The sequence below is a fragment of the Marmota flaviventris genome, chromosome 16 (genome assembly GCF_047511675.1).
Source record: "Marmota flaviventris isolate mMarFla1 chromosome 16, mMarFla1.hap1, whole genome shotgun sequence".
Lineage (NCBI taxonomy): Eukaryota > Metazoa > Chordata > Mammalia > Rodentia > Sciuridae > Marmota > Marmota flaviventris.
In genome coordinates, this window is record NC_092513.1 from 1,653,500 (window position 1) to 1,680,757 (window position 27,258).

The window sequence follows — 27,258 nt, forward strand, 5'->3', positions numbered from 1 at the left end:
TGATCTGTTTCTTAAATTTGTTTAATCTCTACATACAAGTTCAGGGTTTTCAGGAAATGCAATCTCACCAGCGAAAGCTTTTGAGCAGTGGCTTTGCGGATGGATCTCTTGCCTCATTACTGCTCTCAAAATCCCAGCATAAGATGCTCTGACCACAGGTATGCCAGGCTCTCAGATGGCTGGACCTGGCTCCCTGTGGCCCTGCTGTCCAGGTCTGGGAGGAGGGGCTCAGGTGGGTGGGACTGGCTCCCTGTGGCCCAGCCGCCACCCACGCCAGCCCCTGAGCGCAGCTGTCTCCTCAGCCCAGGGAGCTGGGTTCGTGGATGTGCTCTTCCCGTTCCCTGTGCTCTGTCCAGTCCCAGCTAATCCTGTCACGCTGTGCTGTCCATGCCTGCCCTGCTGCAAACTGCTCTCAATCCTTTCCATGAATTAGTTATAATAGTCATGCTTATTGAAAAGTCAACTAAGCAACATTCTAAAACTATTGAAGCTTTACATTTATTTATTTATTTAGCTTTGTTTTTGTGCCATGCTGATTGGAAATCACCTCTTACTTGAAACCAAGCATGAATTCAGGAATTCACCAAAGTGGGTTTTCATTTGCTGACTTTGTTTTGCCTCTCTGAAATGGACATTTTCCTCTGTGATCGGGTAAAAAGGATTAAACTGCGCTGTGCATAGCTGTGCCACAAATGCAGACCAGCTACGACGAGGAGGAGGCTTGGGCTCTGTGGGCAGAACACCCATGAAAGCCGCAAATCACCAGAGCAGCGGGTCAGGTCTTCGGGCAGCTCCTGGGCTCCATCAATGTTCCGAGACTCGCGATTATTGTATTAAATATAGATATTTAGCTACTTCATGCCTGAAACAGCTCTCAAGCACAAGAATGGCACTTGAGAAAATGAGGAGTTCTGTGAAGGGCCTCGCACACCGCCGTGTAGCCTTCATTTCCCAGCACCCTGCTCTGGGCAGGTCTCTCCAGGCAACACCTCAGCCGTCCCCTCTGACTTGTGCACATGATCCCACTGCTGCAGATTTCAGAAGTGACCGGTTCTGCATTTGCAGTGTCTAAGACCATGGGTCTCGGCTCTGAATCTCAGTGGGTAGGCACGGGAGCCACTTCCCGGTGCTGTGCCTGGGCAGCCCCCTGTAGTTCCTGCTGTCAGGCCCCTCGTCTTGGCTGGGACCTCTGAGAAAGACTGACCCTGGAGGGTGAGTTCACTTAGGGCCCAGAATCCTGCCCTTCCACCCAACAGTGCTGAAGGGTTCGGGCGCCTGCAGGCACCGCACCACCCGCAGCCACGAGGAGGCCCGCCATGCCAGGCTGGAGCACGCGTGGCCCAGAGTCCAGCTGCACACACCTATGGCTGCATTAGAACGCTGGAGGAAGATTCATTTCTAAAATGTGGCCAAGTGGGAGCAGCGGAAGTTTGGCTTCAACTTATTCTTTGCTATAAAGCAACCTGGTGGTAAATGAGATTTTAAAATAAGGCTCAGAGCAGGAACACAGCTCCTCATGGACCAGAGGAAGGGCAAGGCCACTAGCCAGCCAGGCCCTGCTGGACAGTGGGTGGCAGCTCCTGATGGGTTTGGCTCCAGACTTGGTGGCAAATCAAATCTGTGTTTCATATTTTTCTGTACTTCCTGTTGTGCCTGGAGACTGTCTTCCATCAAGTGTTAGTTAATGGTGACTATAGCCGGCAGTATGTCATGTGCATTCAATCACTCATTAATGTTCCATAATCTCCTATAAAACTACGCAAAAGAATAAAGATTTCCTCTAAAATGCATAATTATGTCTATGTAAATATCTGAGGATGGCCTGATGACCCAGATTTCACTTGTATTTGGAATTCCCAGTCCTCTGCACTTAGCAGTGTTGCCCACTTCTTATGTCATAGGAACAAAGACTCTTCTAATTATTTGACATAATTTCAAATTTAATTGAGAATTTGTATTTAATGGAAAAATGTTTTTGAAAAATCACAAACAATATTTGATTCATTGGGCTGCTTCTGCTCTTGGTTATAACTCCAAGGCTTCACTTGGAGAGGATGTCTCTGCAGATCATACCCAGGCTCCAGGAATGCACCCAAGGGTTCCAGTTTGCTAGCTGGGATGGAGAACAGTGTATCAGGCACCAACTGGGCTTGCTTTTGCTTTATCATACCCATCATCTGGCGGAATCTCTTTTACCTTTTGCTCCTGTCACACTAGAGTCTATGGAAGGCACGGTAGGCTACACCAGGAACAAAGAGGGAGGTCCTCTGGCCACACCATGCCTGGGGCAGTGGCTACCCAGAAATTCTTGGCATTCCAAATAGGAGTTTCCAATAGCAAATACCCGAGCATGTTTTCATGCCACGGCTTCGTGTCCTGCCTCACCAGGTTCCCACGTGACACTGCTTCTTGGAGATGTGTCCCAAGCCTCCAGTCAGCGCTGAGGGACGAGCGCCCTCCACCTTCCTGTGAGCCCATGCTCCTGCGATCTCACTTGCTGGCCTAGCTGCTCTTGCTCTGTGTCTGGCTACACTCTCCCTCACGTGGCCAGGTTCCCCTCCTTGTAAAAATAAGCAAGTGTTCAGATTTATAAATCTCTTGGTGGGACTTTTCTCTAAAACCGATACGGACAGAGCCTCTGGATAGCACTGGGCTGAACACATGACGCTGCTGCAGAGGGCTCCGGATCAGGGCTTGCACAGCCCTGGCCAGCGTCCTAGGGTTTCTGTGGGAAAGTACAGGGAAGGAAGAGATGCTACAGACCCCATGGGCAAAGCCCTCTGAGCCGCGGGCTGCCATCCCGTCTGCAGCCTTAGAATCACCTCTAAGGTGTGCCCGCGATGTCCACCCCACCAGCCTCTTCTGGGAAGGGAGGTGTCCCTCACTCCTATTGTGGGACCTCAGCAGAGAGGCACTACTGACAGTCACTGCTAAGCACTTGGAAGTAACAGGGTTCTGGGCTCAACGCTGGTGGGATGTTGGGCTCTCAGGCACCTGGGATGACACCTCCAGAGCTGTTCCATGGCGAGGCATGTGGCAAAGCCGAGCAATGCCAACGCTCAGAGAAGAGTGGAGACCCGAGACTGCTCTGTGTCCTCCTGCTCCCAGCAGGTCCTGTAATCGAATACGGAGGAAGAGCCGTGGTCCCAGGTCTTGGGCGTCAGGACCTGTGGTTGCAAACAGCAGAGATCCCACGAGCTGGTCTAAGAGGACAACCTACTAGAAGCTTTCAGGCTACGCCACGAGGACCAGGTGAGCAGCTCATGGCAGGAGACGGCCCGGGACTTGCTCCAGGGCAGGAGGACACCATGGCAGTGGAGCTGGGCAGACACCACAGGGTCCACCAGGGCTCTGCTGGGGTGGCTTGGACCCTGCCAGCCCAGGCTGTCACGGCCACTCTCACCCATTAGGGATGAAGCTGCTGCATCCGGAGTTCACGCACCTGCTCTTCGCTGTGACCTTGACTTGAAGCAGGGGTTACTGCTTCTCCAGAAGAGGCCAGAGGTGAAGCCACTCACAGGAGGCTGCCAGGGATCAAGTTTCCTCCCTTCTGTACACTGGCAGATAAAGGGTCATGTTGAGTCTGTTATCAACAAATCATGTATAAAAAGAGTGAGGAACCCTGTTGGTTTATCATGTTATTATGTCATAAACATAAAACAGCACAATATGAGCTGCACACAACCGTCAGACTGTCTGTCCAAGGCACACTTTAACAGAACCACCAAACGGGTCCTAGAATCACTAGAGTGCCTGTACCAGCAATACTGCTGGAGTTCTCTGAAGCTGGAGTCCACGCTTGCATTCCCAGTGTCGGGCACATAGTAGGTATACAACTAACACGGTGAAGCACTGTGATTCACAGAACACTGCGTTAAAAGCAGTTAAAGCACGGGACCATGGTGCAGGTGGGTCAGTCCTACAGCTCCCCCGACCCAAACCCAGGCAACCCAGGTTCTGTTCCAGGTGTGAGGGAAACACGGTAAGGTTTGCAGGTGCCCTACACCATGTAAACTCTAATCTTGGGCAGAGTCACCGTCCACGTTGGATGGGGCTCCCTTCTCAATGATGTCCAAGTTTGGGGAAGCTGGGCTTTGGTGGCAGCCACGTTGGAAATCTACTACTGCAAGAAGACCCACGTGACTGAGACAGAGTGTGGTGGTAGCTGGTGTGTTGCCAGGGCTTGAGAAATTGTTCAGTGTGCAGCAGGGGCAAAATCCCCACCCATCTTAGTATTTGTGGCTATTTAACAAGGAAATGAATTTTTATTTTTCTTGCATTCTTAAATTTTGTTCAAATAGCTACCAAGTTAAAGCATGTGAATGTGAATGCAGTTGTTTGGATCTAACTGCTTCACACTCTGACCTGCTGGGAACTGCTCTTGTCCTGGAGATGCTTTGAGAAAATTGTTGAAACATTAGAGGCCCCTGAGCTAGGAGCTCTGGGACTCTCTGGAAGTGCTGGATCCAGGGTGCGTTGTCCTCCAGGGAAGCTTGCAGCTTACTGAAGCCAAACGCAGATGTTATTGGCCACTGGAGCCCTAGTCATCAATGTGCACAGCATCAGGCTTCCACGGCTCTTGGTTCTTATTATTGTATATGATCCCATCCATGGGAATTCTCTCCCCACAAACAAGTGCTTGCAGAGAGACAGGCGGCCACAAGCCCTGACAACTCAGGGCAAGGATGAGCATCTGCTGGGGGTGAGCCTGCGGCCAGTGGGAAAGGTGTGTTCCACCCTGTCTCACATGCCAGCCACTCAAAGGGGGAATTAAAAAAAAGCAGCCCTCGTCCCAGAGTTGCCCCATTTCTGATCAAGGTGTCCCAGAAGTCAGGCTGGTCCTCTGGGCTTCCTGAAGCCTACTGTCTGTGTGCCGCCACAAAGAGAGATTTGCCCAGAGAGCTCCTGTCAGGGCCTCAGCTGATAAGAAGGGCATTAATCATAAATATGAGAAACTAATACTTTAAGTCTTCGCTTTGTGATCCTGGTAGTCTCCTGTCCCCTGACTAATTACGTACAGTCAAGGAGGCTCATTCATGTAAATATGTGTTTTGTCAGTAATGCAAAACCCAATCCTGCTCCTGAAACTTGAGCTCTGCTCACACGTGCAAAATTTATATGGGATCAAGTAAAATTGGCCGTGCCAAGCGTAATTAAAAAGCTGATGGAAATAAGATAGACGTGGCCATTTGCTGGGCTTTGCTGAAGTCTTAATTAAAGTAGGAAAATTCCCCCAGTGTAGCATGTTTGCACGATTTTAAAGATACTCGTTTCTTCCAAATTTTATAAAGTTTTTATGGGGGTAATAAAAATAATCTTAATATATCATCATGACAATCATCTTAGTCACCTGGAGTAAGAAAATTCACTTAGACCCACGACTTGTCTTTGCACATTCAGGATGAGAAACTATGCTTCCTCCTAGGTGGGATGTGACAAACAGGGCTATGCCCCAGGTAGAGGCATGGTGCCTGGAAGAGGGGAGGGAAGCTGTCCCATAAACACACACCAAGACCTGGAAGCACCTTCAGCAACCCACCAGGAAGGCCAATTCATGACCCTAAACTTGGTGACGGTTTATGTCCATGTCACCTTCAACTCTCGTTGTGGAATGGAAAGTGGGCTCTGGCCCTGGAGAGGTCACACTGAGTCACAGCCCACACCTGAGTCACAGCCCACTCCTTGTTTTATTGTGACAAAATTCACATAAAATAAAGTTCACTTTTTTAACCATGTTCTAAGAGCTCACGGCAGTGGTGCTCAGCATACCCACAAGGACATGCAGCCATCACATCCGCCTGGAACTTTCCATCACTCCAAAAGGAAACCCCGCACTCATTACCAACTAGTCTTGGTCCAGAAATATTCCTATGGCAAATACAATTTCCCTGCAGAACCCTAAGCCGCCGTGTGGCCAGCTGTGCTAAGGAAGGTGCCACTGTACTCACTCGGTAGATCTGAGAATGCACAAAGTTCCCCACCGTCGTACTCAGAATAAGGTCACCATTGGCACGTTCAAGTGATCTTTGCTTTTGGGGATTTACATGATTGGGATAAGATGATCTATAACTGACAACAAAGCTTAAATATGTCTGGGAAGACAGCAGCAACATACCAGGCTTAACATGTAATATTACAGGCTGCTTAGCAGCTAAGGAGGGTTTACACTGAAGAATGGTGGATGTAATTTCCTTGAAAAAATTATAAGCAAAAGGATTGAATTTAATCTGATATCATCACTGAAGCTTGCTGTAATCGTGTGCAGCATTTGGGGAGTACCTCGGGCCAAGAAGATGATCCTGAATTAGCGTAGCATACAAATCAGCTTTGCGACTGCTATCAGATTATCGGCATTACCGGCTAATGCTGATGCATTCAGTGACATGCAATAGCACTCTCAAGCATCATATTTCTGTGGTGCAAAATATCCTCCCAGCACACTCTAATTGTTTTAACAAGATAAAGTATGCTATTTTTGCATGAATAATATCATCAGTATTACATTAAACCTCTTCATTTGTTATCACTAATGCTACTTAAAAGAGATGTTAATAGAGTAATCCGTCCTCAAAACATGACCTTGGTCAGAAGTACCTGATGGTTCACATTCATTATGCTGAGCTAAGAGAGGCTTCTGTTATAATATCACTTAATTTATATTTTAAAAATGCTCTGGGGACATGTTGTTCTCATGCATTAGAGTACTATCTAAATCACAATATTTGAGGACGAGTGGGAATGGCGGACCCCTATTACCAACTCCTCTGCGTGCTGTGGGCACTTCCAGACATGCTCATGAAAGAGCTAAATCCTGTGACCTCATCTGAACAGAACATTTACCTGTGCAAATTCAGCCTGCATTTACATGCTATTTGTTGGGATTTACACATCCCAGCCACCACACATGCAAACTTCTTCATTGCTAGACCAGGAAGACAAGGTCAATGACGACTTTTGCAAAGTGTGAGCACCTATGGTCTTTGGCTACATCTAGCTTTTTATCAGGATGCAAGCAGTGGTTGTGTGTGTGTGTGTGTGTGTGTGTGTGTGTACAGATTAGTCATAGGAGATGCATATGAAAGGTTATGCATGCAAGAAAAAAATGTCCTTTTCTTCTTAGGAGAGTAATTCCAGATAGATATAATAAATATATAATTTAGTACTCCATGAAGTAGGCATATTTACAGCATGACTAATAATGTTGAAATGTCAATATATTTCATAGTAATTCATTAGATTAACCATTGTTTTAGAATAATATAATACTTTTAAAGTATTGTAAAATACCTTTAATGGTGCCTGGAGACATTGCAATATACTGGATAACTTTAATTTATAGGTTCATGGAGCATGACATTGTTGATACTCAGGACTACAAATATTAGCTTCGGAACTAAACAGTACCACTTCAGTCTACTTATATTGCAAAGAAGCGATACACATACAACACATTAAATGACCTTGCACAGTCACTTACCTAATAAGTAGTGTTGTGAAAGTTCATGATAAATCCATAATAAATACTTTTGTAGTTCATGAGTTTAGTGACAGATGTGCAAAGAGAGGGTGGGGAAAGAAGAAATCCACAGGGACACAGTGTGGCTCTGGAATAGGAGCCAGTCCTTTCTGTTGCTACTTAGTATCTTATGGTGGGGACTGGTATGGGTGGTGGTGATGATGATGATGGTGGTGGTGATACTATTGGTAGTGGTGATAGTGGTGATGGTGGTGTTGCTGATGGTAGTGGCAATGATGGTGGTGATGGTAGTGATGAGAGTGATGATGATGGTGATAGTGAGATAGTGGTGGTGGTGGTGGTGGTGGTGGTGGTGGTGATGTAGTGATGATGGTGATAGTGGTGATAAGGGTGGTGGTGGTGGTGGTGGTGATAATGGTCATGATGGTGATGATTAAAAAGATCAACATTGGCAAAAAGAAAAGAGGATTTTCTCCTAATAGAAACCATGCTGAAGCCTTAAAGGGTACAACGGTGTCTCTAATGGACACTCAGCCATTTTTCTGTGCCTACCCAAGCTTTTGCTGTAACTGAGTTGCCTGAAGCAGGGGAGAGGGCCTCTCTCACAGATTTTTATTTTCCTCTGCACTGTCCATGAATGAGAGAGTAAAATGAGAAAAATCCAAAATTTTTGAGTTGTTAAATATTCAGAATTTTTAAAAACATATAAATATGTAAGACAACAATAATAAATAATGTGTTACATACACACAAAAAAAATTGTCAAAATGCAGGTCTAAAATTGACTGCGGAAACTTATATTTCTACATTAAAAAGCAATGTCTTAAAGTCAGGATCTAGGTCTTCCTGCTTTTTCAAGAAAGCGAAGAAATTCTAAGGCATGGTGTAGCGACTGCCTTTCATACCAAAATGACGTGCTCCAGACACCCACCTTTTTTCTTGGCCATATTCAGCAGAGAGAGTAAGCTTGGCTTTGGAAGAGAAAGTCCTGGCCTCTGACTCCGGTGCTGCACCCAGCGGGGAGGGGCACATTGTTAACCATCTGCAGTTTCAATTTTCCTTTCATCAGATTGAGCATGCCCCACTTCATGACAGAAGCTGGGGCCAGGGTCTTGCTGGACACAGAGTGTGTACCTGAGAAGCTTGTCGCCGCACAGGAGCACAGTGGCAGATCGGCATGCACGAGTTCCTATCCCTGTCCTCGATAATGCAAGGGCCTGCCCAGGCGGCAGTTTTCCACAGGTACTCATCAAAGTCGAGTAAGTGGGCCTCAGTCTGGGTGTCCTTTCAGCCTGCCTGGGCTGGAACTTTTTTTTTTCCCTTCAATTTTAAAAAAATATAATAAAAATTGTCAATTTGTTTTTCAAGTGATAATGAAACAAAGAGAATTACTTCTGCTTTGGGGAATGAAATTAATGCAACGGTCACCTGTATTGATGATTTGTTTTGATATTTTAATTTCTATATATCTACTCTAAACTGTGTCCTGCTCTCAGAGGTTTGAAGTACACTAATGCTTCCAGATAAGAAAGCCAACACTAAAACAGTGATCTACCCCTTTCACCCTAGACTTTGCTCAGGCGCAAGGTCTCTGGGACTGGGGACACAGTACCTACCTACCAGCTCACAGGGACCTGCGACATGGCAAATTCTTAATCTTAATAAGTCCTCATTGAATTGAATTGAGTTCAGTTGAATGCAATAAAGAAAGTATATTATATTGTACTCAAAATAATATTGATCTTCACAGAGGCAGGCAAATTAAACCATATTTGCTCCTGACACCATACAAATTTGAAATGTGCATTTTGAAAAGTTAGCATTAGCAGAAATGGCCAAATTATAGAGGCTATGATTTGCCATTAATGGGCATAAATACACATTCGCCAATTGCAATTGATATGCAACACATATGACTGAGCACCATTAGAAGGATGAATTTTTGACAATTAAGAGAAAAAAAATCAATGTTCAAAAGCAATATAGCTGATTCAACTAAGTGAGCAGCAATACGCATGCAGAGTTCCAGCACGCCTTGTACATTTTGACACTGCTTGGCTCTCCTGGACACAGGGGCGTTCAGACGAGACGAGAGGGAATTCTCCAGGGCTGGAGGGGCATTTTCATATCTGTCAAGTCACCCTCTGGGGACGATCTGGGAACACAGGGCAGGGAAGGATGTACCCAGTTCAGAGCAGGGGAAGGAGCCATCCATGGCTCTTCTGGGGGAGGCGTCCAAGTCACACAGTATCACTTTCAAGACAGGGGCAAATTTATTGTGATAACCTAGTCTAGCTCAGAGGCCCCAAACTTTAAAATGCTTCTTTCAACAGGATCTGGAACTCTCAAGAACACCTGTGTTCAGCTCTTCAGGGAAGACCCCCCTCTTGAGTGGTCCTGGGATCCTGAAACTGAGCGTGCGCCGCCAGCTTGGCCACGCAGGATGAATGCATCCGCCCTGCAGCTGCTCCTCTCGGGCTCTTCTTTTTATGTGGGATACCTTCAAACAGATTTTTAAATGAGTGTTATTTAGGTCAGATCATTTTATTCTCCCTGCCCTCCTAATTTTAAAAGCCCTGGGTTTCCTGAGTGGGAACCATCGCAGGTATAAACCTGGGAGATGCTGCTTCCAACTGCTGTCCTATAGGGCTGGCCAGCTCCTGTAACCCTGCTTGTGGGCACGTGGGGGGTCCTGGGTGTGGCACAGGCCGGCTGCCTTTCTGCACCACACCCTCTTCCGGCCACGTGTGCACCCTCCCTGGCGTGCACGCCACAGCAGAGGCCAGTGGCCAGCTGCCACTCGTGGCTGTTCCACACAGTTGCCTCTGGACAGAGGCAGCTTGCAGGAGCCCTGCTCCGACAGGTGTCCCTTGACAGAGGTCTTCATAGAATCCCAGCCCCCACTGGATTTTAAGTCGCAGGAACTCAGAGACTTTCTTGAGTCATTTAATTCCACATGCTTCATCGCCACCTTTGAGCCTGGAGAGACTAGAAGTACTTAAGAGAAGGGGTGGCACCATTGCTGGAGGCTCTGAAGAGAAAAGAGTGTGCCAAGGTGAGGACCATCTGCACAGGCTCTCCCCCGTGCTGAGGATGCAGCCTGAGCCCGGAGCCGCTGCAGCCCTGGTCCTCAGAGACCCGCAGAGGTGCCCAGGAGCAGATCCCCCACCTCTCAGGTGGAGCACAGGGCAGGAGAGGTCTTCCATGGGCTCAAAATTTGCTTTTCATTTTACATAGGTTTGTCCCAGGGACATAACTTGTCCTCTGAGAGCTACTTGAAAGCACAGACTGTGCACATGACTAAGTTGGGGTCAGGTGACCAGACTTACTGAAAGTGTGTCTCACTCTCATGCAGGTTTGCTGACAGCAAAGAGCCTGGTAGACTTTTCCTGGGCGTTGATCCTTCACCATCATCAAGTATCATGGCACAGGAAAGACTGCAGCTCGCTGGTCTCACGAGGTGCCACAGGATAGTCATGCAGAGTGGCTCCTGTTCCTTCCCCAGCATCCTCCGCCATGCACACAGGAGGAGCCACACCGAGCGCCTTTCAGGGGAGTGCTGCTGCCTCTCAGCCCCTTCTGCTTATTCAGAGCACGTCTCTTCTACAGCAGCCATCATTGTGCATGCCACCGGCCACCGTGTCCTCAGGCTAACCTGTGCGCTGCCTCCACGTTAAGATGCCACTGCCTCAGTCATCTCTCCTGGGCCTCTCCCTCTTCAGTTCAAAACACCTGCTTCCCACTACTGTCTGTCTGAAAAGATGGAGTTGGCCTTTCCCAGTCCATCCTCTTCTCCTTCAGTGTTGGCTATAGTTCTACAATCCATAAACACAAACAGGCTTAGTTTATTTTTAGATTTCAAGACAATAAGTTCTATAAAATTTCTATGTACTGCACAAAAATATATAAGTTCTCATTCCTGGACTCAGGGGGATCTCGAAACACAGCTCTGCCTAACTATGCTACTTAGCGCACCCTCTACCCGGAACTCGTCTGGCACCACCTGCTCAGGCCCACTAGTCAGTGCTCAGGAAGCACCCCCCACACCTCAGATCAGATCTGACCTCCTACTCCCAAGGAGCACACATGGCAAAGGGCAGAAAGAAACTCAGTACTTACTAGCAGGTGACAAGTTCCACAGTGGAAATGAGGGAGGAGGGTGAGGAAGGCTCTCTCACTGGACTCGGGACACTGGTGAAGAGCTGGGACAAGTGTGGATGGTGGGAGATGGTGGGGCTGAGGATAGAGGGCAGAGTCAGGTGCACAGGGTCTGGCTGAACCCTCAATTCAAGGGCTAGGCGTGCTCTAACTCAGGGCCCTGTTCTCTGTGTTATTGATACTTCAGGATCATCTTCCTTAAAGATGCTTCTCCCATCAAGTTGCGGAAGCTCCGTGCTCTGTGAAGCCTGTGTGCATCTCTAGCCGTGGATGATGCTACTCTGGACTGTAGGAATCTTAGTTAGGTTAGAGAACACTAACCTGGTGCACAGAGAGGTTGTTAATTTAGTCTGGGACAACTGCATCTGAGCTGCCTAGGGGATGTCACTCAGGGTCCTTGAGAGGAAAGACAGTTGGACTCTGGGATCCAGCATGGCCGGGGCTGGACTGAGGACAGGTGTGGCATATCAACCCACAATTGGTGGTTGAAGCGTGGATGCTTAGGTCTACCCAATGCCTCACCCCACAGCCCTCGTGCTCCCAGCAACCTCAGACGAAGTGGTTTCTCTGTATAAATTAACGTGCAGCAGGGGGTTTCTGAGCTAACATGCACTGCACTCCAGCATCTCATCCTGCAAACGCACTGCATGCCCTCAAACAGAAGGGCCCGCACCCCTCACAGCATCTGAGAAGCCCTCAGACTTGAATCCAGCCTCCCTGATGGTAATTTCATTTCTCACAATCAGAAAGTGTGGGCCAGAAGGGTCTAAGAACAACTAACGAAGTGCAAGCCATCTGCTTCTTCAGATCAGTGAGGAAGCTGCTAGGCAACCTGGATGCCATCTCCATCTCCAGAGACCTGGGAAATGACCTCTGAGGGCAAGGTGCAAACCCTAGCAAAGCAGTTTCAACGTCTGAACACATTTTGTCTGCAGTTCTGCTCGTGTACTGTAATTTTTACCCACTCAGCTAACGCCACTGGACTTCCTGTTGCACTGAGAGTTGTAAGGGGGGGGGGGGGGAGGAGGGAACAAGGACAGTAAACAGGCATGGACAGCTTCAGTGGAACAGACAAAGAGAACCAGAGAGTCTTTGAGGAGAAAGAGAACATCAGGACAGACTCTGGAAGACGAGCTATAAGAATAAAAGGAGAAGATGCGTTTTAAATAACAGTGTGGCTTGCTAGCACTTTGTGTCACAGAGCAAACTAATTTTCTGTGCCCACGACTGCTGTAATCCCCGCCAAGCATCTCTGTTCAAGCTGCGCTGAGCCAGCCGAGGCAAGACCACCAGGGGACAGAGCTCCTCACGCCCAGGGTCTTGGGCACAGCACAGTAGAGCTCTGTGAGGGGCCTCCCTCCAGTCCCCACCACTGTGGTGGGTATGCAGGCCGGGTTCTGGGTGCTGGGAACTCCCCTCCATGAGTGGCAGTTTGGTTTAAAGAGAAGGGCTCCCACGGCTCTCCTTACCCTTGTCACCTCTGGAAGGTCACCCACTGTCTCCCTACCATCCCCTCTCCAGGACATGGACTTCCTGTCTGCAGGGAAGAGTCACAAGTCCTGAGCAGTTTCCTTCCATCGCCTCCCAGTGTAGGGAGGGGGCTGGTGCCGGACAGGGCCCTGGGAGCTCCGACAGCCCCGCAGCCAGCTGTTGTTTCTGGGGTGGACCCTCTTAGCTTCGCCAAATACCTCAGGAGAAAACTCTACCATCATGTTGAGAATTGCAGGGTTTTCTAATTCCCTCTCCCCGTGCTGCCCAGTACCCAGTTTAAGCAATCGCAGGTGGGTAAAGAAAACAGAGAAGTAAGCTCCAGAGAGTCCAACAGGTGGGTGGATGGGCCTAGAAGCCAGCCCCTCACAGGGGCCAGGTCTCACTTCCGAACCAAGGCGCCGGACGCTGGGTGCAGGCAGCAGGGGGCTGGACCTGGCCCAGAGTTCACGCCCGTCTCCACCCGCGGTGGATGTGCAGGGAGAGACCCTGCGCTCAGGGGATGGTGGAGGCGGTCTGGTGCCCCGCGCCGAAGTGTAGGTTCTGATTGATACACACGATTTATTACCACACACTGACGCTCCAGAAGACGTGATTTAGTAGTCACTGGTTATTTCAATTTACTCTTTTTGCGGTTTTAATTAGTAAATGAATCCCTCATGGTTGAATGATTAATTGCACAATGATTCACTGCGGCCCCCTCCTCCCTCCTCCGCTCGCGGTACTGTGGCTGGAGCCGGCTGGCTGTGACTTACGGCCCAGGCACCCAGGCCCTCCGTCTCAGCACTTCCCCACCCCCCCCCACCCCCAGCTTTCAGGGTGCTGAAAGCCAAGGGAGACCTCTCATCCAGGTGGCGGCTGGAGCGGGAAAGCATGACATTAGACCAGCCGATGCGCCGTGCTCAACCAAGTCTATAAAATAAAGTGAGTTTAAACAAATGACTTCTGGGAGAAGCAGTGACTCTGCTGTGGATTTTAGGTGTGGTCTGTTTTTGCGCGTTTCTAACACACTGCATTTTTGGAGCAGTTTCAGATCTAAAGAGAATGCAGGGCAAATAGCCCCTGTTGTCATTCCCTGTGTTAAGGCGGTGCCATTGTGGGCACTGATGGCCCTTGCTGACACCTTGCTGACTGAGTCCACCTAAGGAGTGGGAATTTGTCTTCACTCCTCTGCACAGATATTCACACAAACTATTCGGAATCTTTCTGCATGGGACATTATCTCTTCTTCCCCAGTTACTGTTTTATTCAACCATTTATTTATACGAGTAGAAACCCGTGGAGATAGAGTTTATACTTTGTAAAATCCAATGCTACATTAGCTACTTGTTTGAGTCCTTCCAGCTTGAGTGTTTATTTCTTTATTACTATTATTATTATTTTTTTATTTTCATGATATGTGATCATGATCCAAAGGGCAGCTTCTCAGCAGGCACTTCCTATACAGGATTTTGCTGGTCCCCACTCAAAGGGCTCCAAAGTCCTGTGACTAGAGCTGCGGTAACAAGTCAGAGCCTTCCCCGCACCCAGCAGAAAGCGCAGCTGCAAACATCAGGCTCCAAGTAATGTCACACGTCTTTGCCGCCTCAACTTCTGCTAGCCAGACCTGCAGCCACAGCCACCAACTTCTCACAGAAGTTGAGACACACCGAAGCCGAGGGAAGCGATGGCCACCCACCCTGCACAGCAGTTGCCCAGGGCTGCCCTGGCCGTCTCATCTCATCTCCCAGCCCCAGTCAGGTGCAGAAGGCTCCGTTCCCAACCTTGCCTCTGCAGCTCTGTTCACGTCATGATGTGGTGGTGGGGACAGGGCTGTTTACAGGGTCTAGGTCACCACGGGTCCTGGTCCGGGAAGGGTGGGACCCTCTGCTCGAATGCCTGCTGTGGATGTTCTGCCCAGGCCCCCAGGAAGGACCTCTGAACCTGCCTCAGTCAGGTGCAGGCAGGAGAGGCATGAGTCACCCAAGGAAAGTCACCCTGCAGGGCCACAACAACGCACATCTCCCAAAGCAGAAACCAGCGGACCCTCAGCAAAAGAGGCAGACCTGAGGAGTCCATGGGGTGGAGGGAGGTGACAGCAGGACCTGCCTGCTTCCTGACCCTGCAAACTCCTCAGTACCTAGACAACTCCGGGTGCCACATTCCAGTTTCCTCTCTCAGAACTAACCCTGCTGGCACCACTGCTTTAAAGAGAATGCTCGAGGCCCTGAGTCTTCCTGCACCCGCACAGGTCTTTTCTCCTTTCTGGGTTCCTGTCTGTCCTTCCTCCTCCCAAGTGGCCAAGCTCAGCCTCCTCAGGCCCAGGCCAGGCCTGCTGGGATCAACTAAGTGCACTTCTCAAGGGTCCAAGTTTTTCTCGCACGCATCCCGGAGCACCCTCAAAGCACTGTGTTGTCTTCTTAGAAAATAGCTTAAAATAATTGAGAAGTGATAAGCATGAAACATTTTAAGCAAATTTTAAGTATAAGATATTTTAAGCATACAGAAAATCAGAATTTCATTCTTTCTGGAGTCAGTTTTGTTAATGTTCCTTTGTCCTAGTAGACAGTTTTGTTTGTTTGTTTGTTTTTCCTGCACTGGGGATTGAACTTTGGGCCCCGTATCACTGAGCTATTATATTCAGCCCTTTTCACATTGTTTTATTTTGAGACAGGGTCTGACTAAATTGCTTAGGGCCTCACTAGATTGCTGAGACTGGTCTTGAACTTTCGTTCCTCCTGCTTCAGCTTCCCAAGTGGCTGGGATGACAGAAATGTGCCACCCTGCCCACTCAGGGCAGTGATGGTCTGCTCTTGGCTGCTGCTGGCTTAAGGATCTTTGTGCACATCCACGTCCTGACCCCTGGAACCTGCAATGTGTCACCTGATATCACCTGAGGAGGGAAGGGGGATTCCAAGTGTGGTTAAGAAGTCTCTTAGGTGAGAGAGTTTCCTGGGTAATCTAGGAGATGTGACATCATCACAGGATCCTTAGAAGGGACTGAAGGAGGAAGGGAGGGAGGGCCATGGGCATCCTGAGAAAGCAGAGCTGCAAGATGCTGGCCACCCCTGCAAGCTGCCGGAGCAGGGGGAGGACTCCTCGCTACAGCTCTAGAAGGAGCTGGCCCGGACACCTGGATTTCAGCCCAGGAGGTCCTCCTTGGGCTTCTGACCTGCAGAGAACAGGTTTGTGACGTCCTAAGCCACCACCCTGCAGCTGGTAGCAGTCAGAGGAAGTTCTACTGCCTGGACAGTGCTCTCTCTCTTCTGTCTTCTTTCATGCATCCAGGCCGTTTGATGGGTCCAGGGCCTGTTGCTTGGTACCATTAGGGAGTCCTGGGTTGTATGGATGCACTGTGCCTTGGTGGACACTGGACTGTGTCCAGCCTTTGGCCATGAAACCTGCAGGAGTGCTCCGAGCAAGCTGGTGTTGGCCTGTGCCTTCTTTCCTCTCAGCTAGCTCCTGGATTGGGATGCTAGAGGAGGACATTTATCTCACGTCCTAGGGGCTTATCTAAGGAAGAGTTTCATCATAACTTAGTCCCCAGATTGTCATAAATGTAAGTGAGGCGCTGCCTTCCTGTGGGGTGCAGAGGGCCTTGCCTCCAGCTGGCCCTGGACGAATGCTGGACGCATGATCCACGACTTTCACCAACGCGCACATACGGCATGGAGCTTCCTCAGTGGCTCACATCTGTTGCCCCAGTAATTCCAAACTATTGTACTGGGAAAACTGGGCCCTCTAGTTGCTAATTCCAAACCCATCATGAATCCTTGGCTGCCACTTTTTTAATGCACCCTCTAAACCACCTAAAGGGACCTGCCTTCCATGGAGCTCATGTGAGCCTTTGGTGACTCTTCTGTCCTGGGAAGAGTGCTAGGGCTGGCATGGTGACACCAAGTGCTGGCATGCATGTCCTAGGGGCAGGGCAGGCACCATTCTACCACAAGCACAAGCCAGCCTGTGGGACCATTCCAGCCCAGGTTGGTGCATGAGGTGCCTGTTCAGAGGGTCAGCTCACTTCCTGGGCAAGTTCTCAGATGAGTTGGAGGGAGGGAAAAGACCACGTATGGAAAGGAAATGCAGACGTAGAGCTGTGAAACGACATGGTTCTGGAAAGAGAGGGGGAGGGGAAAGGAAGAGAAGAGGGACAGAGCAAGGAGAAAGGGGGGAGGGGGAGGGACAGAGGGCCCTTAAACCCCAGGAGCCACGTGCATTTGGGAGCTCAGTGTTTAAAGGCATCTCATGAGAATCCTCTTTTGAACAGACTAATCGGACATTGATCTCTGTGAGCACTCGATGTTTATGATTAAGTCACACGTGGGCTGCCTCGAAGTCGGGTGGCCACTGCTCCTTCGCCCTCTTTCCTGGGACTTCCTGGCCCTGACTTTTCTTTCTGCCCATTCTGCCTCACCTCTGCCTTTCGCCGCTTGTGCACGGTATGAAGAAACACACACACCAGCGCTTTCTCTAGGCCCTCCATACACGATGTGCTTGTAAACCTTCGATTTTTTTCCAAGTGTCTGTGATTTGCCCACTCACCTAATCAGCATTTGATTTTTTAAAATGTTGCTATTAATGGGGGCCAGAAGTCAACATCAGACTACCTGATCAGCCCAACGGTGAGCTGAGGAAAAAATAAATTAAAATAAAGACACATGATCATTAAAATGTGAAAAACTGAGGATGCTCACTGGTGAGGCAGGGGTCAGCGCTGACCGGAAATCAATGCCATCGATGGCTGTGCACGCCCAGGGGCTTGAGCCAACTCCAGGTGGGCACCCTCTCAGCAGGGCACTCGGGCTGCCCTTGATCACAGAGCCTCTGAGGTGAAGAAACTTCACTTGGAATGCAGCTCTGTCACCACCAGCTGATCCCCCATGGCGTGGGCATGTGGGCGTGTGGGCACATGGGTGTGTGGGCACATGGGCTTGGCCTCTGGTTGTTCAGGGTCTCCACGCTGCTGTCCCTTGTGGAAGTTCGGCCACCTTCTGCAGTGCACGGGGTGGCAGACGGGCACCGTCATCATCTAAAGCATATTGCACTAATGTAAAGCAAAACCCATCCAGACAGGTAAGCACATGGCACAATCCGCTTCTCAGCTGCAACCCAGACATAACGGTGACTCTGCCCCCTGGTCTCCACATGCACATTTTTAAAAAAAATCAGGAGTGGGTTTAGGAAGCCACTGTGGATTTGCACTCTTTGCATCACTACTGCCTGTAGGCTCATGGGGTGCTTTATCTTATTTCCTGTTTTTGCTTTTCTTCTCCGGAATCATCAGGCTACCTGGCTCAGCCCGAGGTTTAAATCCTTCACTTCCCTCCCCACCCTGCCTCTGTCTCCCCCTTTTACTCCTCTCCTATACACAGTTCCACTGAAGAACTGAACATCCTCACACTCAGCATTCAGAGTGGGTGGTTTATCATCTCCGTTCATCAAAACCCAGGAGATTTTAAAAAACCCAGCAGCCCCAGAAGAAGAAAGCAAACGGCTCCCGCTCTGCAGTCCAGACTTGGCTGCACGTGATCAATAAAACCAGGCAGAGGTAAGTTCTCCTAATCGCCTCCCTCTTGGAGCTGCGTGATGCTGCAGCCAGGTAGCCGCTCCTCCAGGAGCAGCCCAGTGAGGAGCACGGGCTCCTGGAAGCTTCGCCCATTACGCTGCCCCAGCCAGCTGGAGGCTAACCAGACTGATAACCCTAAACCGCCACAGCACAGACCCAATGATTTTTACATCAAGCCGCCTGATGTACTGCACGGCCGTCTACCAATCCCTTTTCAATATCGATCCATTCCTAAATGAGCCTTCCCTGCTTTGTACCATGAGCAATAATTAAAAAAGCAGCACATTGATTTTAACTAATATTATGAAGGATCTGGATGTGCACATGCTTACAAACCAGTGGGCTTTGCCATCTTTCATTGTACAACAAAGGATCCTGATTAAAGCTCGGACACAGGGAAGAGAAATGTGTCTGCAGCTGGACGTGTCAAAACTCAGACCTGTTCTGTTTTATTGTAAATCTTGTTTCAATACCAATGGAGCTTTCTTCCTCAGAGTTCAACAAATTAAGTAGAAACATGTTTAAGGCCAGGATGGCGTGTAAGGGATTAGGGGAAGATGTTTCTTAAAAATCATATTATCCTACTATGTGCATTTCACATTAAAAATAAAATTCAGTTTTATATTATAGTATTCACCTGAAGATAATTTGTTAATGCATGCCTAATACGTGTTTTACTAATAAAAGTAAAACATTTTCCAATTTAAAATGGCTTCTACCTGTCGTACATGTAACCAAACCTAACTTCAGACCTATGAAAACAAAGAACATGTTCATATTTTACATCATTGCCCGACTCTAGAAGCCAATCTATTTGCAGGATGTAGATAAAATTGCCACTAACTACAAAACTACAGCAACTAGATTTTCAAAGAACGTGCCAAATTGTGCTATTCTGGCAGAAGAAAGTGGGTTTGCCAGTCTAAAGGTAATTGGGATATTCTTAATTTTCCCACTTTCTGTCCCAGTGCAGAGACTCGTGGTTTATAGGAAAGTGAAAATACTCAACCCAGTCTTCTTGAGCTTTGGGATGGCTGGAAACTGTGCCTTCCATAAGAAGACTCCTTGGTAACATCAGCATCTCCCCGTCCACCTCTCACCTGAGAGTAACTAGGAATGGTTTGAATGGATGAAAAGTGCAGGGACTTTCCTTTAGCACATATTAAAATAGACATGATTGTGTGATAATTTTAAAAGTGTATACTGATAAAATAAATCACAACCTCCAATCTCAAAGCATAACTTAGTAAGAATAACATACAATGACTATCTAAGAGTGGGCACTCCCAAGGTACTACAGAATCAGGACAGATGGACACTCATCCCCTAGTCAGCTGTTGTTTTCAAGGGGTGGGAAGCTTAATTTGCTGTATCCTGGCTATTTTGTTGGCTTCCTCATTTGTTTGTTTTTAATGGGAAGTGGGTTAAGTACAGGTGTAGAAGGAAATAATGAAATCATACATATACACAATGGCCAGTTATATAGAGCAGTCCCCCTTATCTGTAGTCTTCCTTTCCACAAGTTCAGGTACCCACAACCAACCATGGTCTAAACGATTAAATGAAAAATTCCAAATATAAGCAAAATTCATATGTTTTAAATGGCACATTGTTCTAAGTAGTGTCCTCTGTGCACTGTTCCCCTCTGATCCACCCAGAACATGAATCATCTCTTTGTCCAGTGTATCCATACTGTATATGCTACCTGCCTGCTAGACTCTTATTCACTGTCTTCCTCTTCAGATTGCTGTGTATTGTGTCACCCACATTTAAGGGTCAGTACTATCTATAGTATGACCTCAGGCATCCACTGAGGTCTTGGATGATACCCCAAAGTCAAGCAGACTTCTGTGTCATATAAACTGGGTAGTAAAAACAATATTCTTTACTTATGTGCCTTTAGTAATAATATAGACTTCCGGGTTATTGAACTTTTCATTGACTTCATGGAAACATGACTCTGGATTTTCTCACTGGATGCTTCACCCTATTTATTATGGCAGGATTTCCCCCTTAGAGAACTATTTCACACAGCAGCAAGAACATTCAAAACTAGTTGTGGAGCAATATTTTAAGAAAAAAAAATCAAGATAGGTTCTTTTATCCTGCTACACAGAATAATAAAACATTACATGTGAGCCCCTTCCACAACACGTGTACACTCCTCCCCATGGGAAATATAGATGGTAATCTACCTCTTCTTCATACAAAGACTTTTAAAGTCATAATAAACTAGAGAAAACATTGACTCTACCAGAGTGGGCAGCTTAACATTTCATAAGTATGTGTTCAGCACCTGTGTAAGAAGCTCACCCACTCCTCCATGGACTTCAGAGCCTAACAGGGGCAGGAGCGAGAGACACGGAGGAGCTAGGGCCAGCAGCCCCAGCCTGCCTCTCCTCATTCCATGATGGATTTTCATGTTCTTATGACTGAGGGGTATGCTTATGTTTTAGAACCCAATACCAAAGTATTGGTCCACTTTTTTTCGCATTCTTATTGTTCCAATTTTTTTTTTAAATAAGGAAACTAAATGAACTTCCCCTGAGAGAGAGATTGTATATAAGACTGAGGCAGAGAACAGCAAGGGAGAGGTACAGAAATGCTGCCTGCGGGTGGCTGGGAAGGCCCCTCGGTTCTAGCACACTCCCAGGGAAGAAGAGGAATTGGGGAAGGAGAGCAGGCTGGATTGCTGCACCAGCCACAGTCTTGTTGGGACTTGCATCTTGTCAAATATCTTCATGTCCAGGAGTGGCACCATGTTGGTTTAACGGCAAACAGTAACATCCATACTATTGATAGCAATCTAAGCTAAAATTAAAGTATTAAAACAGAGGGGAAATTAAAGGAGAGAACCATTTCCTAATTCACTCAATGAAGCTAGTATTTCTTTGATATAACAGCCAAAGAAAGATATTACAGAACAGGGAAGATACAGATGAGTATCTCTCATGAATTAAGATGTCTGATGACTAAAACAAATACTAGAAAACCCAATTCAACACCATATAAAAATACTAGGAAGAATCATCAAGTTAAATTTATTTCAGATATGTGGCTTTAGCATACAGAAATCAATTAATGCAATACCTTATATTTAAAAGAATAAAAGATAAAATGCCACATGGTCACTTCTATGGAATCAGAAAAGATATTAGAAAACTTCTAAAGGTAAACCACTCAATAAACCAGGAGTAGAAGGAAACTTTCCCAACCTCATAAGTATATATTTAAAGAACATATAGCTGGCCTCACTCATTTTATTAGACATGTTTCTTCAGGTCTACCTATAATGTGTAGATATGTAAAATGAAGACTTTGGTATTGGAAAGGTAGGAGATTGCTGTGTTTATTCACAGATGATACAACTTTGTGTGCATAAATCTCTGGGAATATAGATGTGGTGGTGCACTCCTGTAATCCCAGTGGCTCAGGAGGCTGAGGCAGAGGGATCATGAATTCAAATCCAGCCTCAGCAACTTAATAAGACCCCAATTAACTTAGTGAAGCTATGTCTCAAAATGAAATGTGTAAAAGAGCTGGGAATGTGGTTCAGTGGTTAAGTACCCCTGAGTTCCATTCCTAGTACCAAAAAAAGAAAGAAAGAAAGAAAGAAAAACTATGAAGTACACTAGTAAAGTATACTTAATAAGGGAGTTTGGCAAGGTTGCTAGATATAACATTAGTACACAAAAATCAATTTTATTTTTGTATACTAGCACGAACAACCCAAAACAAAATTTAAAAAAAACATTCCATTCATAATACCATAAAAGTGAAATATTTATAAAAAATGACAAAAGAACACATGCAGAAAAATATAATACAATATTGAGAGAAATTAAAAATGATCAGATTAAATAATAATCCATGTTCATGTATTTAAAGACAATATTTTAAGATGACAAAAATCCTCAAAATGGTCTACAGATCAAACACAATCACTACCAAAAATCATCCTTTTTCTTTTGTAGAAATTTTACAAGTTGATTCTAAAGTTTCTATTGAAATGGAAGAGACCCAGAGTAGCAAAACAATTTTGATAAGATGAACAAAGTTGGAGGAATGTCACTTCCCTGTCTCAAAACTCTGACAAGGTGACAGGTACAGAGCAAGTGTGATCCTACTGCAAAGACAGACACATAAACCAAAGGGAGATAATTTAGACACAGACAGAAGTCCTAACAGGTATGATAAACTGATTTTGGTTAAAATGTCAAAAACTCCAATGGGAATGAAATGGTGCTTTAACAAATGATACTGTGATGCTTACTAAGTATCTGTAAGTGGAAAGGTACCTTTGCCTCAAGCCGCGCACACAAACTAACTCAACCCAAGTCACAGCTAAGTGCAATGTAGACCATAGATAAATTTTAGGCAAAAATCATTAAAGTAAGTCGTCATGACTTTATTTTAGAAAATGAGTTATTGGATCTGATACAAAAATACAGTTGATGAAATACAAAATGAACAAATTGGCCTGAAGATCAAAAACTGTATTCTGCAAAGATTGCCATCAAAAAATGGGAAGACAACACAGACTGGGAGAAAATACATCAACACATGACAAGGGACTTGTATGCAGAATAGATTTAAAACCCAGAAACTGAAACTCAGTGATAAAAAGTCAAATCATTCAATTAAAAATGGCCAAAGGGTTTGAGTTGAGATTTCTCCAGAGAATATAGACAAATGGGCATCCGAAGCATTTCTCTGCATCATGAGCCACTAGGGAAATGCAAAGGAAAGCAGGAGATGGAATGGCACTTCCTGCCCACTCTGACGGTCAGAGCCAAGGAGGGAGAAAGGGCCACTGCTAGCAAAGGTGAGAAGTACAGCCCCCATGCACAGTTACAAGTGATAGAAAATGACAAAAGTACTTTGGAAAACCGTTTGGTAATTTCTTAAAAATGTAGACTCAGCACATGGACCAGCAATTTGATTCCAAGGTATGTAGCAGAAAAAAAATATGTTCACACAAAAACTGAAACACAGATATTCACAGCAGATTTGTTCACAATGGACAGAAGTGGAAACCGTCCAAATTCCATCAACTGGCAAAAATGGGTAAGAATTGTGTTACATCCATGGAAATATGTCAATGGAGGAGATAAAGTCCATAAAGTATAATATGGATGAACTAAAAAACATCATGCTGAGTTAAAGCTGTCAGAAATAGTAACCCAAGTTGTACAGTTCCACTTCTATGAACCACCCCAAGACATATCAAGACCAGAGCTGCCCAGGGCAGAGTGCAGGGAGCCTTACCTCACCTGGGCCAGGCTTCCCTGTTAGGCAGGAGTGTCCTAAGGCCAGTGTGTGGTCATGTTGTAAACTTCTAGATGTCTGCTAAAATCCATTGACTTGTACTTGAGAGTGGGTAGCATTTACCATACATCAAAAAAAAAAAAAATATTTTGAAAAAGAAAAGAGAGAGAGAGAGAGAGACCTAGACTAGCTGGATCCCCTGTGGTGGGGAGCCAGGCTGACAGGAGGTGGGAAGGCGAGAGCAGTGAATCCCTCCAAACTGCTGATTGTAAGATGACCTACTGCCCAGCAGAGTGGGATACCCGTGAACCGTGTTTTCACGATGCGCTCCAGAATACTGGGAGCTTTTGCCAACAGATCTCATCACACAACTTCTAAAGCTGGTGTGTCAAGGGCAAGCAGCAGCAGGACAGGGCTGGACGCCAGGAGGTTTGTCCCCATGGACACAGAGGGTGCGTCAACGCGGGCCGCCAGCAGTGGTGACGGGGCGCCGCAGATGTCCTTGGGTGTTGTATTCTTCAGCAGTCTTTAAAAGTAGGTGGCCCCCTAAGACACAGGAGGAGAAGGGAAGCCTGCAGTCACGCATTCGGCCGACAGAGGGGATCGAGGGTGACAGCCATCCAAGGCTCTGGCCCGGCACTTGCGGTCCTTGGGCACGCGGAGCGTCCTGGGCGCGTGGCGCCCCTCCGCAAACCGCCCAAGTTCCTCTACCTCCTCTGGCTCAGCCTGGCCCCTCCCTGGGCTCGGTGGCCCGGTGAACCCCAGAGAGCCCCTGCTTTGAGTTGCAGCCGCTGTTGTAGAAGCGAAGACAGGTCCCCGGCAGCGCTGTGCCCTGCTCTCAGAGTGGCCGGGCAGGACCCGGGCCAAGCACCCTCCTTGCTGACCCCTGGGCAGAGCGCGCAGTCGGGGGTCATTCTGACTGGAAGTAACCACTGGACACCTGTGAAAGCCAAGCGGGCCCCTCAGGGGAGGCAAGAGGGTGATTTCCAAAACACCGCCGTGGGCGGGGAAGACCTGTTTGCTTCAGTCTGCCTTCCGCTGGACACAGAAGCCCACTGGCCAAGGCCTGGAACCACAGACTGCTGGCGAGGAAGCCATGGACACGACAGAGCAGTCAGAAACATGAATTCCCGCCAGTCGACTCATGCTGTCACATGAGCGCAAGGCCCTGGCCAGTGAAGACCTCTTTTTCTGCTGGCCCTTTCTTTAAGGTCAGCTGAAATGAAGTGAACTTCCATGATTACTCGTCTCTGGGGAACAAAGGTCTTCAATTTGAAGACCAAGATTCATGATGTACTCTAGATTACAAATGGTCTCCCAGAAGTGTGCTAGAGAGCCACCTCCTTCCAATACCCCCTTTGTCAATGCCACAATTTGCAAAGCACATTCCTTTTCTTATCAGTACCATTGGCTTAAAGAAACAAACTGTTGTGTGGGGACTTTTGTGACCTATCCACAAAGCTGAGAAACGGTCTTGCTGCAGCCATTGGATTATCTAAAAACAAATATACCTGGAAATTTTTGGAAGGGGTTTAAAAGCCAAATACAACTTTCTAAAAGTTCCTTGACAACAAATATAACAATAATCACAAACCTGGAATCAATCTAAACCACAAATGCTATAACATATACCAACTGATTTTGTTTGTTCATTAAGTCCATAAAAACAGGCAATGACTTCTGTGGTTCATCATTCCACCTGCCTGACAAGGTAAAATGGCTTCATAAGTCATAGTCTTCATTATTATAGGACCAGTGTCAAAGAAATGAAGGTAGACGTTTGTGTCTGATGTCTGACTGTGCGCCTGTTTGCATGTTTGGCTACAGCACAGAGCACGTGGATGGAGTCACCAGCGGTGCTCTCTGTGGTCTCTTATAATTAGCATGTGGTCAGGAGGTTCTGGGGCACTTTCAGATTCCCACAACTGACCAAAGACTTAGGAGAACTAAGAAATCCGCATGCATATATTCAAAATGCAATGTTAATAGGAATGACCCAAGGAGAATCAAGGCCTTAATTCAGCACTGATTACTCGTAAAGCTCATGTGTGAGCCCTGTACTTTGCAATGAGCTCTTTATTTAGTGAGTGCTCTGCAATCCCATCATTATGATTGAAAAGGACCCTGGGCAGTGAGAGCCTGGGAGCAGAAATTAGGTTGTTGGGGAATTTAGTGTTGATGGTATGTTCAACGGCTGTATTATGACTTCTCGTGGAGTGCGGTGTTAGACCCTGTGGCTGGCTGTGTGGGGGAGGAATCCAGCAGCTGTGAATTGTGGTCTAAAACTGGCCACTTCTAGAACCCAGACTGGCACATGGGCCAGGACTTCACAGTTGTAGGTGCAGTTCTGGGTTCCGCAGGGGCCGCAGACCCTCAGAAGTTGGAGAACCACCTGGGCCAGTGTTCCAAGTGCGAGCATGTGGGTATAGGTGTCCAGTGTCCATAACTGGCTGTGGGACCATCAGTGAGTGTCCTGAAGGGTCATATGGAGTGGCTAGTGATGATTGATAGGATCTTGAAATATGATACTAAAGAATGAAAGGCCAACACCTGGCTCTGGTTGAAGGTGAACCTCTGAAAGGCGTCTGAGAGCAAGTTCCTGGGGGTCCAAGTAGTCCCAGGGCACATGTGCATTGGCTCCCCGTCCAGTTTCCCTGGCTTCACCTGGCCGTGCCTCTGTTCTTCCAGAAGCAACAACAACAAGAACCCCATCTAAATGCTCACGCGAGCAACATGAGGGACCTAGCAGGAAGACGTTCAAGGAGGTCACAGCGTTCTACAGAATTTAGGCCTTTTTTTTTCCTCCAAAATGAATTGGAAGTTTCCTAAAAAGAAAGAAAAAATAAACATTGAAAAAAGAACATATGGAAAAAAGGTATACAATGTAAATAATTAAAACAGAATAGCAAAATCCAAAGACAAATATCAAAGGCAAGAACACAAAAGAGAAACTTAAATTAAGGTCATTGTCATTGGTCAAGCATGTACTTGACCAATGAGTACGGTTAATGAGTAACTCAAAACTGAAGAATGCTGAGTGGTTTAATCACACACTTTGTAGAGCCCAGATGAAAAAGGTCCAGAGGGCATTCTTGCAGAGGACGTTGCACAAAATCAATGAAATTATGATATTAAAAATAAGGAATTTCAAAATTTTTTTTATTGATGTGCTCATCACCAGAGCCTCACACATGCCAGGCAAGCCCTCTACCACTGCTCCAGACTCCCAGTCCATTGATTAAATTTTTAATGGGCCAAAAATTGAAATAAATATAATATGGTGATAATACAATAAGCATTTTTAATCAACAAATTCTTAAGA